At 39.7% G+C, this 12,184-nt stretch overlaps 1 protein-coding gene across 1 annotated transcript in view; it reads left to right on the top strand.

Moving 5' to 3' along the window:
* CCNY (cyclin Y) overlaps nucleotides 1-12,184 on the top strand; it is a 317,839-nt gene that overhangs the window by 83,715 nt on the left and 221,940 nt on the right. The window contains exon 4 of the mRNA XM_077771716.1: nucleotides 1,871-1,998. The gene's annotated coding sequence lies outside the window, so the exon portion shown is untranslated. The remainder of the gene's footprint in view (nucleotides 1-1,870; nucleotides 1,999-12,184) is intronic.

Genomic DNA, 12,184 nt, shown 5'->3' with positions numbered 1-12,184 from the left:
TGTGGAGCAATTACAGCTCTCGTACATTGCTGGTGGGAATATAAAATAGCACCAGTACTTTGGAAAACAGTTTGGTTGTTTCTTATAAAGTTAAACATACACTTATGATACAACCCAGCAGTCTTACTCCTAGATATTTGTCCCAAAGGAAATTTGTATAACCACAAAAAGACTTGTACATGGATGTTCATAATGACTTCGTTTATAATAAATAAAAACTAGAAACCCTCTAAATGACCCCATCAACATTTGTGGTATATAAGCAAATGTGGTATATCAATAGATGGGAGAACTAATTAGCAATAAACACAGATGAAACAGTCATATATGCAACAATTTGAATCTTAAAACAAAAGAAGTCTTACACAAGGGTGTTATACATGCTATATGATTACATTTAAGAAACCTTAGAAAACATGAATCTGATCCATTGTGACAGAAGACAGATGAGAGTTTGGGGGTAGGGAGTACTGACCTGGATGTTGGGAATTTGGCAGATAATGAAAATGTTCCATATCTGGTAGTGTAGTTACACTTGTATATTAAAATTCTTAAAACTCATCAAGATGTTTTGAGTTAAAATGGGTGTATTTGGCTTTATGTAAACTATACCTCATTAAAATTGATTTTTTAAAAAAGGAAGGGAAATAAGAGGCATTATCAATACAATCAGGTTTGAATTTTCTTAGTTCAAATTGAGTTCTATTTCTGCTTCTCTAAGACTGTTCTGGTCATCATGACTGAATTAGGATAGTCAAATATGTGAACTTCGTATTTCCAAATAAAACTTATAATTTTTTACTTATATAGCTAGCTAATTCTTCATATTTTTGTAATATGTTGACACTTAAAATGTAAATCTCTTACAGCTTCTGTGAGGGGGGCTGGGTGATAGTGGGTGTTCTCATGTAGCTTTAAGAATGTTGCCTATAGGGGGTCGCCTGGGTGGCTCAGTTGGCTAAGTGTCCAACTTCAGCTCAGGTCATGATCTCATGGTTTGTGGGTTCGAGCCCCGCATCAGGCTCTGTGCTGACAGCTCAGAGTCTGGAGCCTGCTTCTGATTCTGTGTCTCCCTCTCTCTCTGACCCTCCCCTGCTCACTCTGCCTCTCTCTCTCAGAAAAAAAAAAACAAAACATTAAAAATTTTTTAAAAAAAAAGAATGTTGCCTATAGGGGCACCTGGGTGGCTCAGTTGGCTAAGTGTCCAACTTCAGCTCAGGTCATGATCTCATGGTTTGTGGGTTCGAGCCCCGCATCAGGCTCTGTGCTGACAGCTCAGAGTCTGGAGCCTGCTTCTGATTCTGTGTCTCCCTCTCTCTCTGACCCTCCCCTGCTCACTCTGCCTCTCTCTCTCAGAAATAAATAAAAACATTAAAAAAAAAAGAATGTTGCCTACATACAAGTATGCACAAATAACTGTTATGCAGAAAATTAGACTTATAATAAGATATTCTTTATAAAAACCATTGTTAAGTATAGCCTGTTTCATTTAAAAAAATTCCTTACTGGTCTATTGGATTTTTGGTTCTGAATGCATATGAGTTTCCATTGAGCCTCCAAAGGCCATCAGAGCCTTAAGTGATGGCTCCCTCTTTCAGCTCTTAGGGCAATTACTGGGTGTACTGCTTATTTGGCAGTTTAACCCTTCCATATTGAAATTCTTTTCCAACTGGTTCTTCAGCTTCCTGAGACCACAGTAGAGACCCAAGTATTTGTTGGTGTAATTTTGTGAATTAAGGGTTTCATTCAAGTACTTTGTTGTATAGGGTTTTCGCTAACAAATCAAAATAAGCTCAGTGCTTAGCAGTTCCATAGAAATGTTGCAGGTATTCAGACTAGTGTTGATCAATCATGCTGTTTAACTTAACAGAACTCAGCTGCTGTAATCTTCTCAAGAGTGGATGATGTAGAAGAGAAGGCATTCGCAGAAGCAGAAGAGTGGGAGGCCAGCAATCCGGAGTTGGCAGTCACAAGGCTGGGTCTGGTTTTACAAAGCAGGTACTGTGAGCCTCTCATCAATTCAGTTAGGACACAAGCTGGGGTCCTCTTTCTAAATGGAGGCTTCCTAAAGGGACTGAGTCTCTTTTACTGGGCTTGAGGGTCTATATTTTTTCATTCTTCCTTTGTATATCAAATGTAATTAATTTTTGTAATCTTTCAAGTGTAGACCTTTGTCAAATACTTTTCAGTGGAGAAGACAATGGTCTACATTTTGGAGATTTACCTTTTAAAATGTCTTAATAGTTAAACGGCACAGGTAGATTCAACATATTGCTTACAGAGTTTCCTCTACTCTGCTACTCAGAGTACTGGAGAGAGGGGAGTAGACTAGGGCAGTGAGGGGGCATGGTCCTCAACAGAACAGAAATTAAATGACTGGACAGAGATATCTTAGCTTAAGGGTAGAAGTATGGCTAATATAGTTTTACAGTAAGTTAAATAAAATGGAGGATAACATGTTCAGTGCCCAAAGGCAATAAATTGTACCAATTGGTGCCTTTTAGTCTAAGAGTTAGAATTCTGTACAGAATGCCACATTTCCAGGTTGCAGTTTCCTGCATTATAACCACTGGTTCTATTTGTCTCCTAATCTTAAAGCTGTGGATGAGGTGTCCTCCAGCTTGGATTCCATTCTATTCATGGGCATGAATTCTACTTTACAATCCTTGCTTGCTTTCACTGGCAATGGTTTTAGGCAAAGCCTAGTAGGGGACAAAAAGCATTTGAGGTAAAATGATTCAGTGAGAAAATGCATTATTGCTTTTGGAAGAGATACAGATTTAAAGTAAAAAAAAAATACAAAACAAAGGAAAATGAAAATCAACTAAGTTTTTATTTTAATGGTTATCATTGTCAACAGTCTATTTGTGAAAATCTCTAAACACATCCCTTTGCATGTATATTCATAGGGATATATAATTTTTCATGAATCAAATGATACATTCAGGTATGTCATCTTTATCCCCTCAACATTTCACGGCTCTGTAAAATAAGTATAGATATATATACATCTTGGGTTTTATGACTTCATAGATCCTATTGTATGTAGCAGAACTTGCTTAACTAGTCATTGCTTCAAGGGTATTTAGGTTGCATTCAGTATTATAAATTAAATGGCAATAATTAGTGTATTTCACCCAAATAACTTAACATCTATGAAAGTTAAAACATTCTTTTCAAATATTTTTAAAATCAGTTCTACAGATTTGTGAGTGGAGAAACCTGTTAACAAGAGTGGAAGTGTTTTTATTTGAGAAGGAAAACCTTTTACTACTCCATTTCATGTGCACTTTTTAGAGTATGGGAGAGGGGGATCTAAATCTTGTTCCTCTCTTCTGTTTAGCACTTAAAATTTTTTAAAAAATGTTTATTTTTGAGAGAGAGGGTGAGAGACAGAGCACGCACACACAGGGAAGAGGCAGAGAGAGAGGGAGACACAGAATCTGATGCAGGCTTCAGGCTCTGAGCTGTTCGTACAGAGACCAATGCAGGGCTGGAACCCATGAACCACAAGATTGCGACCGGCTGCTTAACCAGCTGAGCCACCCAGGTGCCCCCTGTTTAGCACTTCATCACTTGAGTTTTGTGAGTGAAGATGCTGCCCTGTGTTCTACCTTTTGTCCCTTGTCTAGCTAATCAGATATATTTAATGGTACTGTACTATTAGAGAACAGTAACATTTTAATGTGTGACTATCCCAAATAACACTTACCAAAGGCAGAATGAGACTTTAAAGCCTTATTGCCAAGGGAGGCGACTTGGGAATTCCAAACATCCTGTTAGGCAGTTGACAGCATTATCACCAAGCAAAGGGGGACTTTGCATCTTCAGTCCACACCATTGAGGGAGGTGCCAGCTTCTCTCCAGCCCAGTATCACAGCAAAAGCTATTCAGAAGTTATGGAACTGATCTCATTTTCAAAGAAGACCCAATCCTTGGGGCTGATGCTAAAAGGTATAGATATGGACGGGCTAAAGGCAGAACGTACAGATCTTTACTTCTTTCCTTGCATTGCTCATTGTTTCTCTTGGCATTTACCATACAATGACTGTTCAACATTCATTAAAACTTAGCATCATGGGGCACCTGGGTGGCTCAGTCGGTTAAGTGTCCGACTTCGGCTCAGGTCATGATCTCGCGGTTTGAGGGTTTGAGCCCTGTGCCTGGAGCCTGTTTCAGATTCTGTGTGTGTGTCTCTCTCTGACCCTCCCCTGCTCACGCTGTCTCTCTTTCTCAGAAATAAATAAAACATTAAAAAAAAAAACTTAGCCTCATATACTGTGCCATGGCAAAGTTCCCAGGAAATGCAGAAGAATAGCAACTAAGTAACAGAAAGAAGTTTCTATTAGGTTTGTAATAGTCATGGCTCTTAAAAGTCTTGGGATAAGGTGACATCATGAGGAAACATTGCAGGTTTTTATCAACTGTAAGTTCGCCTGCTGGACGAAAGGAAAATAGAAATAACAGGACACACTGAAGGAATTCAGAACTTGGAAAAACAATATGCTGAAGAACTGTCGGCTGGATTTAGAATACAGCTCTCCAACTGTATGCAGCTTCCCTTTGTCAGGCATATAAAATTATTGTAGTCCATCACAGGGAAATTAAGATCGACACAATTTGTGCTTCTGGAAATTTACCTGACAGTACCTTGATGCTTGTTATGTGTTGATTTTCATAATACTGGGGTGACAAAAAATAAGACAAGTTCTCTCTACTTCAGACTTTGCTTGGAGAGAGGTGGGTAAAATATAATAAATCCTGTGATACAGGTGTATATAAAATGTTGTCAGAGGCAATGGAAGCTTATCCAGTTACAGATCATAGAAAGGCCAGAAGTTCCTTTCTAAGCTTGGAGTTCAGTAAGGAAACAATTATCTGTGCAAAATGGCATAAACTCTCTAAAATATTATATGGCAACATTTATCAAGAGATTTTAAGCTGTTCCTATCGGGTCAAAGTGACTCAGACTAATTCCTTTTATGGAAATACGTAGATGTGAAAAAAATCAGTACATAAAAATGCTCACTTCAGAACTGTTTTTTATTATACTGAAAAGAAACAAATGAAATATCCAATAATTGTGGAATGTTTAATAAATTATGGCACATCTATATGATGTATTTTGCAGTTGTGATAGTTTTAAAAAATGTTAAATGGTTTGGGAAAGTATTTAAGATACTGAAGAAAAAATGGAGGCTATAAAATTTCATATAGAATATGATCCCCTTATCATAAAGGAAAAAAATACGGGAAATGATCAAATGGCCGAAGGAAATCCTGCTCCCCTCAAAAAATGGTGAAACTATTAATAAAACACTGAATGAGAGCTAATATGAAGGAAATGTCATGAATCTCTGACTTTAAAAATAGTAAATCCAGTGGTGTCTTCTGTGCCTTGTACATCATCTCAACTATGTTCTCAAAGAGGCTCTTAAGCTTCTAAGCTATTAGATTTTTTCTCATTTAGTTTAAAAAAAAAAGTCCGTTACAGGCCTGCTTATCTGCAACTGGGCAGATTTCCAGACTCTCTCTCTCTCTCTCTCTCTCTCACACACACACACACACACACACACACACACACACACACGTTTCTAGGATGACGTGGGAAAACTGGAACCAGAATGACTGTTTAAAAGCCCTCCTGTAGAAGTTAAAAGAAGTGTTTTGAAATCAACAATCTTTCTTTTTCTTTTTTAAACAAGTGTTACTTTTTCCTTTTAACAGTTGTGTTACTTTTTCCTTTTAACAGTTGTCAGTGGGAAGCTAAACTAGATAATGAATTCTTGATAGAGTGTAATTGCTGTTATTTTCTTTCAGATGCTATGAAAAGAGTAAGGATGTACCTCCTAATGGAAAGAATGAGTAACATTTGTGCAGTGAATAACTGGCAAACGTAGACAGGGTTTCTCAACCTTGGTACTCCTGCTATTTGGGTTGTTTGTTCTGTGCACTATAGGATGTTTAGCAGCAGCTCTGGCTACTCCCCACTTGATGTAGGAGCATTCCCTCCCTGGTGGTGACAAGAAAGGTCTCCAGACATGGGCAATATACCCTTTCACTGATTTGGACAAGTTGGCAAAATTTGTCAACCGAATGAACAAGGGTTTTGAGTATGTATGTATTCCATGCATGCACACGCACACACATGCACCCACACATATATGGCGTATTACCTTTTTTCTTTTGGATTCGGGTGTTTTCAGGTTTAAAAAAAATATGAAGCATGGCAATCTAAGCTCTGAGATTCCAACTCCTCTTTTTGAAGCAGACAACTTAATGAGTGACACTTTCTGTCTAATGCGTTTCTTCCTACTATAGTCAGAACCAGGCTCTGAAAAGCATAACTTCATTTCATAAAGGCTGTTTTCCCGGTTAATTAATTGCCATAAAAGATAAGGCATAAAAATAAACACTTTATTGCCTATAGATCTCTATGAATCTCAAAAGCTTTACAACGCAAGAAATATTTCCTCAAATATTTCAATATACAATAAAAGGGAATTATCAGTGAAGACTTTCTACAGCTGTCACTAACAACCCCCTTCCCCTGCCTCCAGTTCAGTAGGTCCTTCTCTTGCTGAGAATAAAGGATGGAGAGAAAGAAAAGTACCAGAAGACTGAGGGGGTTAAAAAAAGAAGTAGGTTCAGGTTGTCTAACCTCTTATTCAGGTAACAAACGGTCCTTGAACACTTCCTACATGCTAGGCACGTGGCAAAGTGCAGCAAAGAAGATTCAGGGAAGCAAACAGGGGTGTCCTTTAGGAGCTTAGAGTTTAGCAGGCAAGGTCAAACAAATTAGCTGTGAGCAGTGCTGATGGGCTGGAGAAAGGTGGGCCTGAATGCCAGGCAGAGTGGAGTTTTTATTCTACAGGCAGTGAGAGGCTATTGACAAACCTTAAGCCAGGAAGTGACAGGCCTGCCCACTTCAGTAGGATCTACCTGGCTGCCCCGGGGGGGACACCAGGGCTGTCTGAATGCAGAATTACAGTTGTAGTGTTTAAAGTTCCCTTGAGGTCATAAATGTGAGGTACAGGCAATAAATTAACACAATTCATCGATTATCCTTATTTTACTTTTAAAATGCTGCTGGGTTCTGTCATGTTGGCAACAGGGTCTAACGTGAGGCCAGTTAACTAACATAAAGGTATGCGAAGTGCCTGGCTCATGGGAGACATTCTATAAATCCCCTCCAATGTCCCAATGCCAACCATCTTGGACTAGAAAGACTTCTTACTGTGTTTGGAAGAATATAAGGTAGCAGAAACAAACTTTCTACCCTTTTTCCAAATCGTCAGTGGAGGAGTCATGAACAGAGGTCCAGAAAAAACTCTCTGAACAGGAAAGAATCAATTTCCTGGGTCAGGTAGATCTTGAATACATGCCATAATATGTTTGTAGGACACACACAGCACAGTATGCTCGGTTCCAGTTCTGGGAATACTGAAGGAATGCTGTATTAAAATAATGCATCAGGCAGTTAATTCTTCCAATTTCCATGGGGACTAATCTGCCTTTTGGAGGAACAACTTCTTTTTGCCACAAATTCTTACCTTGGCTCAAGCCTGCTACTGCATTTTCCCATTCCTAACTGGATTCCACTATGGGGAGCCAAGTATACATGATGACTGCACAGTTGTAGGTCAGAGTCCCCATCTTCTGGGGGCCAATGAGTGAAAACTGTTGACACAGAGACATAAAACTCTATCAAAGGATAATATCAGATCCTCACCAAATCAAATTTGGCTGCATATTCCTTGGGAATGCAAAATAACAGTGGTTTATACAACATAGTTTCTTTCTTTCATGTAAAAGAAACATAAAGAGACAGATCTTAGTTCATGGCTTTCATCTTCAAGGTCAGCTGGTATTAAAAAGCACAGGCTAGAATTCCAGCCACCACGTCCACATTCCAAGAAACAAAAGAGGAAACACCATCAGAGAGCTTTCCTGTAAGATTCACTTCACATATCATCGGCCAAACTAGTCACAGGGCCAGCTGTCATATCTGAAGGGGGCATATTGCTGGTCGTCACAAAATGGAGGTCTCCCTAACAAGGGAAGACCGGAGGACTGACCTGGAGTAGATAAGTAACAGCCTCTCCCAGTCAGACTGACCCTGTGTGAGCTGGGATTTGCCTTATCCTAGTTCTCAAAGACTACACATACTTTTACGATTTCCATTCTTACTGAGCACAGAGGGATAAAGATCGTGTTTGGCAATGGCGAGAGAGAGATTAGACTTAAGGCTGGTTAGCCTGGGGGCAGGTGGTGAACTCTCAATTGTGTGGTAGATAAATCAGTTTCTTTGTGGGCCTTCACCCAGAAACCCAGAGACTACGTCTGTCCCCAGCTTCATTATTTGTTCCATAAACAAAATGTTTTACTCATGGATAGGAAATATGTGGCACAAGTGCTATCTCCCCCTCCTCTTCCTTTCATTAAGGAGGCATTCTTCCCCGTTGAGCTGGATATAGGACCTTAGAATCGTTCTCAACACATTGTTCCTGGCAGTTACTCTAGTACAAAAGTGTTGGCATCAGTGTTTAAATTTATTAGCCATCTTTAATTGTTTGTGAGAATTTTCATTCTGACAGAATCTCTGGGTATAATTCTTTACTTCATAGGAATAAATCTACTATAGTGGAATTTTAGATGTAGCCACAGGCGAGAAAGTTATTTTACAGTCTTGGCATTCTTCAGATTTCACCACTAAGTGACCACAATCACTCACATCGCTGGACATGTTCTACACCTGATCTTTTGATTTTTTAACTTACTATATGATGAATTTCTCAAGGGTGAGAACTGTATTTTCGTCATTTTTGTATCCCTAAGGTGCCTGGCTCAGTACACTTTCAAGAAATATTTTATCAATAAGTGAATCACCTACCTTGGTCAAGGTCAAGTGGCTATCAAAGTAAATACTTCCCCAATAGCTGGATACATTGTGGACTGCTTACTTTCAAGTACTAGGAGGAGGCCTTATCTATAGGGGAACTCACTAGAAAATAAGAGGGTGATAGGAAGAGCACTGGTTGTACAACAGACAAAGGATCTTGGTTTTTCCACAACTACCTTACAAATGTTGAGTAACTAATACAGAAATCTGGTTACCAAGTGATAAGGAAAGGGCATATATACTCTGAGGTTTTTTCCCCCAAGACTCTACCCAGTTTTCTTCTTTTGACCAAAAAAAGTCCAGGTCATAGGTTAACTTGGCTCAATGTTTTCTGTCTTCTAGGAGGTGATTCAGGGCATTGTGTAAGTGACTGATCCATATTTCATGGATAAAAGTGTGACTGAACTAAGACCTGATTCAATTAAGGTAGCCTATTCGTAGTAGTTTTTTATAAGTACATATTATAGATTAATACTAATATCAATCATGTTTTAAATATTGTGGTTCCATTGAAAATTTTAAGAAAGCTACTGCTCTTAAAAAGAAGTTTTAAGAGTACTGACTCAGTTGGTTCACCCAAGTTCCATATTTACCTCTTCAAAATGACCAAAATCTTAAATAGTGATTATAGAGAAAGGTGAAGGAAAAAAAAATGGCCAAATGATTCTTTCTGCTTAAAGAGCAGTGTGGGTTACGAGTAGATCCAGGTTTTTTATATTTTCTCAAAACTGATTGATTTGAGGACAGGGTTTTGGCTTGCAGTGCTCACCTTCCCTCTCTCCCTCTGGCCCAATCCTGGGCTAGATTTACCCTACTGAGGAAGTGTCCTTGCATTTAGATTCCCACGTGACACAATGTCAAAGATGCTGTGGCTAACTGCACATATTACTTCTGCATATGTTTCTCTTCAACTTTCTTGGGGGTTGACTTACTCTGGTCAGAAGGGTGGGGCCCACAAAAAGAAGTTTAGAGCTAGTCCTTAGCAGTCACTGCCAGCTTCCCTCAAAAAGAGAATAGAAAAGGAGAAAAGCAACACTTTTTCTTTTTCACTCAAAACCTTTGCAGATTTCTTCTCATTATTCTAATCTGCTTCTTTCCTCCCTTCCTGCTCAGTGATGCCCTCAGGTGGGGCAGGTGTTGGGGTGGATAGAGCTGAGAGGGGACCTTAGGTTAGCAGTAAGAACCAAGGTTCAAATCTCCTATTAGACCTTTTATCAGTAGTCTGACCTTAGGTTTAATGATCAGAAAATGTCTTGATTTGTAAAATGTGTTAATAGCATAGGCTTAGATGTAAAAAAAAAAAAATACAGAGCATGTCTTCTAGCAGATGTTCAATAAATGACACATTTCATTATCATCTTGGCATCACCTTACCTCTGCAACCTCTTCTAACGTCTCATTGTGTGTCAAAGAGGAGGTAGCTCTGTGTGGAGGAGTTTGAGGCGTGTTATGTTGGTAGGGGGGTGGGGGAGCAAGGGGTGTGGCAATCAGGTAAGTCACAGTGAGGCTTTAGCACTAGGTCTGGGCCTCTTGACCAAAAGTCACACTTTTGAATAAGCCCAACAGGTGCCCTCCTAAAGGCGACATAGCAGGAATGCCAAAGAGGGGATGGGGAAGGTAGGGGACCAAAAAACCCCTGCTGACCAGGGGCTGTCCATCCCTTGGCTAAGAATCTGTGGCTTACCTAGACCCCTACTCTTTCTTGTCTTCCCTCATCTCCACAGGTTCTTTCGAGTTAACACTCCCCAATGACCTGCCAGCACAGGAAGCTTGCAGATAGTCATTCTGTCTCTCCTATTAAACCCTTCAAGCCATATCATTAATATAAATATTAGGGGGCGCCTGGGTGGCTTAGTTGGTTAAGCATCTGACTTCAGCTCAGGTCATGATCTTGCAGTTTGTCGGTTCAAGCCCCGCATCCGGCTCTGTGCTGACAGCTAGGTCAGAGCCTGGAGCCTGTTTCAGATTCTCTGTCTCCCTCTCTCTTTGACCCTCCCCTGCTCACACTGTCTCTCTTTTCCTTTCTCAGAAATGAATAAAACATTTAAAAAAAATTCTGCAATTAAATGAAAAGTATTTAATATGCATGAGTGGATATGCCATACATATATGGTTCAGTATTTGGGTGCTTATAGTCCCCAAATTATGAAACAGCAATCAGAACAGACAATATGGTAACCCTGTCCCAATTTTCATCCACCTTACCCACACACTGTGGCCCAGAAAATGTGAATCTACACATTCACTGACTTGCAGTTATGTCCCAAACTTTCCTGGGAAGAAGGTCAGAACTGCTTTAATAAAGAGCATTATTGTGTCTTCTTGCTATTTACCCACCTTTTCAGGGCTGCAGTTCCTTGGAACCTCCCTTTACATTTCCTTTCTCATCTTGTCAGCATCAGCACTTTGCTGCCATTTATTTTCCAAGGACATCTGCCACTGATCCCAGCAAATGGCATTAATCCATTTCAGAGCATGAGGCTTTTTAGATTATTGACTAATAAGTGTATAAACATGACCGTGAGACAGTGGAACAGCACAGGTTGTAAAAAAGGCTTAGATATCAAGAATCAAACAAAATAAATGTTTATAAAGCCTCTAGCAAAATGTCCTTATGTTGCTGATGGTATAGAAGTATTAGTTCCCTTACTCTTTTTCTTCCCTTTTGGTACTTGCATCTGTCACTAACTAGTACTGAACCTGGAGCAAATCAAAGCACTTCATCTTTCTCGACTTCAGTTTCTTCATATATAAAATTAAGAAGATTGTGCCAGATTTTTCTGTGCTGAGAATCATTTTTTTCCCTGAGTCTCCTCATGGCTCCTTGATTGACTCTTTTTCCAAGGAGGAAAGGGAGGTTATTTCTGCCACCTCATACTCTTCCCAAGCAGGCAAGAAGGTCTTTCTGGGGGTCGGGAGGGAATGGAGCCCACGATTTCCCGAACGTCTCCTGTGAGCCAGGCACTCTCACGTGCCTCAGGTTAAACTGGTGGCGCCACTACACAACCCGGCAGCATTCAAAAGTACAGGACTGCTGATATTAAGTTATCGGTCTCTACTTCACAGTAACTTCCTACAAACTCAAAGCACTCTGCAGCTAATTCGACATTAATGTAACCCAGGGGGGCCCTAAGATTTATGTCAACTGCTTAATACAAGGTCACCAAGTCCTGGCAAATCTCAAAATACAATGGAGAGGTCCCAAATCAAGGTCCAGTGTCCTTTTTAATGCTAGAAAGAAAGAAAATAAAGAGAAAGAAAGGAAAGAAAGAGCGAGCTTCC

This window comes from Crocuta crocuta, unplaced genomic scaffold (genome assembly GCF_008692635.1).
Source record: "Crocuta crocuta isolate KB4526 unplaced genomic scaffold, BGI_CrCroc_1.0 scaffold457, whole genome shotgun sequence".
Lineage (NCBI taxonomy): Eukaryota > Metazoa > Chordata > Mammalia > Carnivora > Hyaenidae > Crocuta > Crocuta crocuta.
Note: the sequence above shows the minus strand (reverse complement) of the source record. Positions and strands in the feature narration are given on the sequence as shown.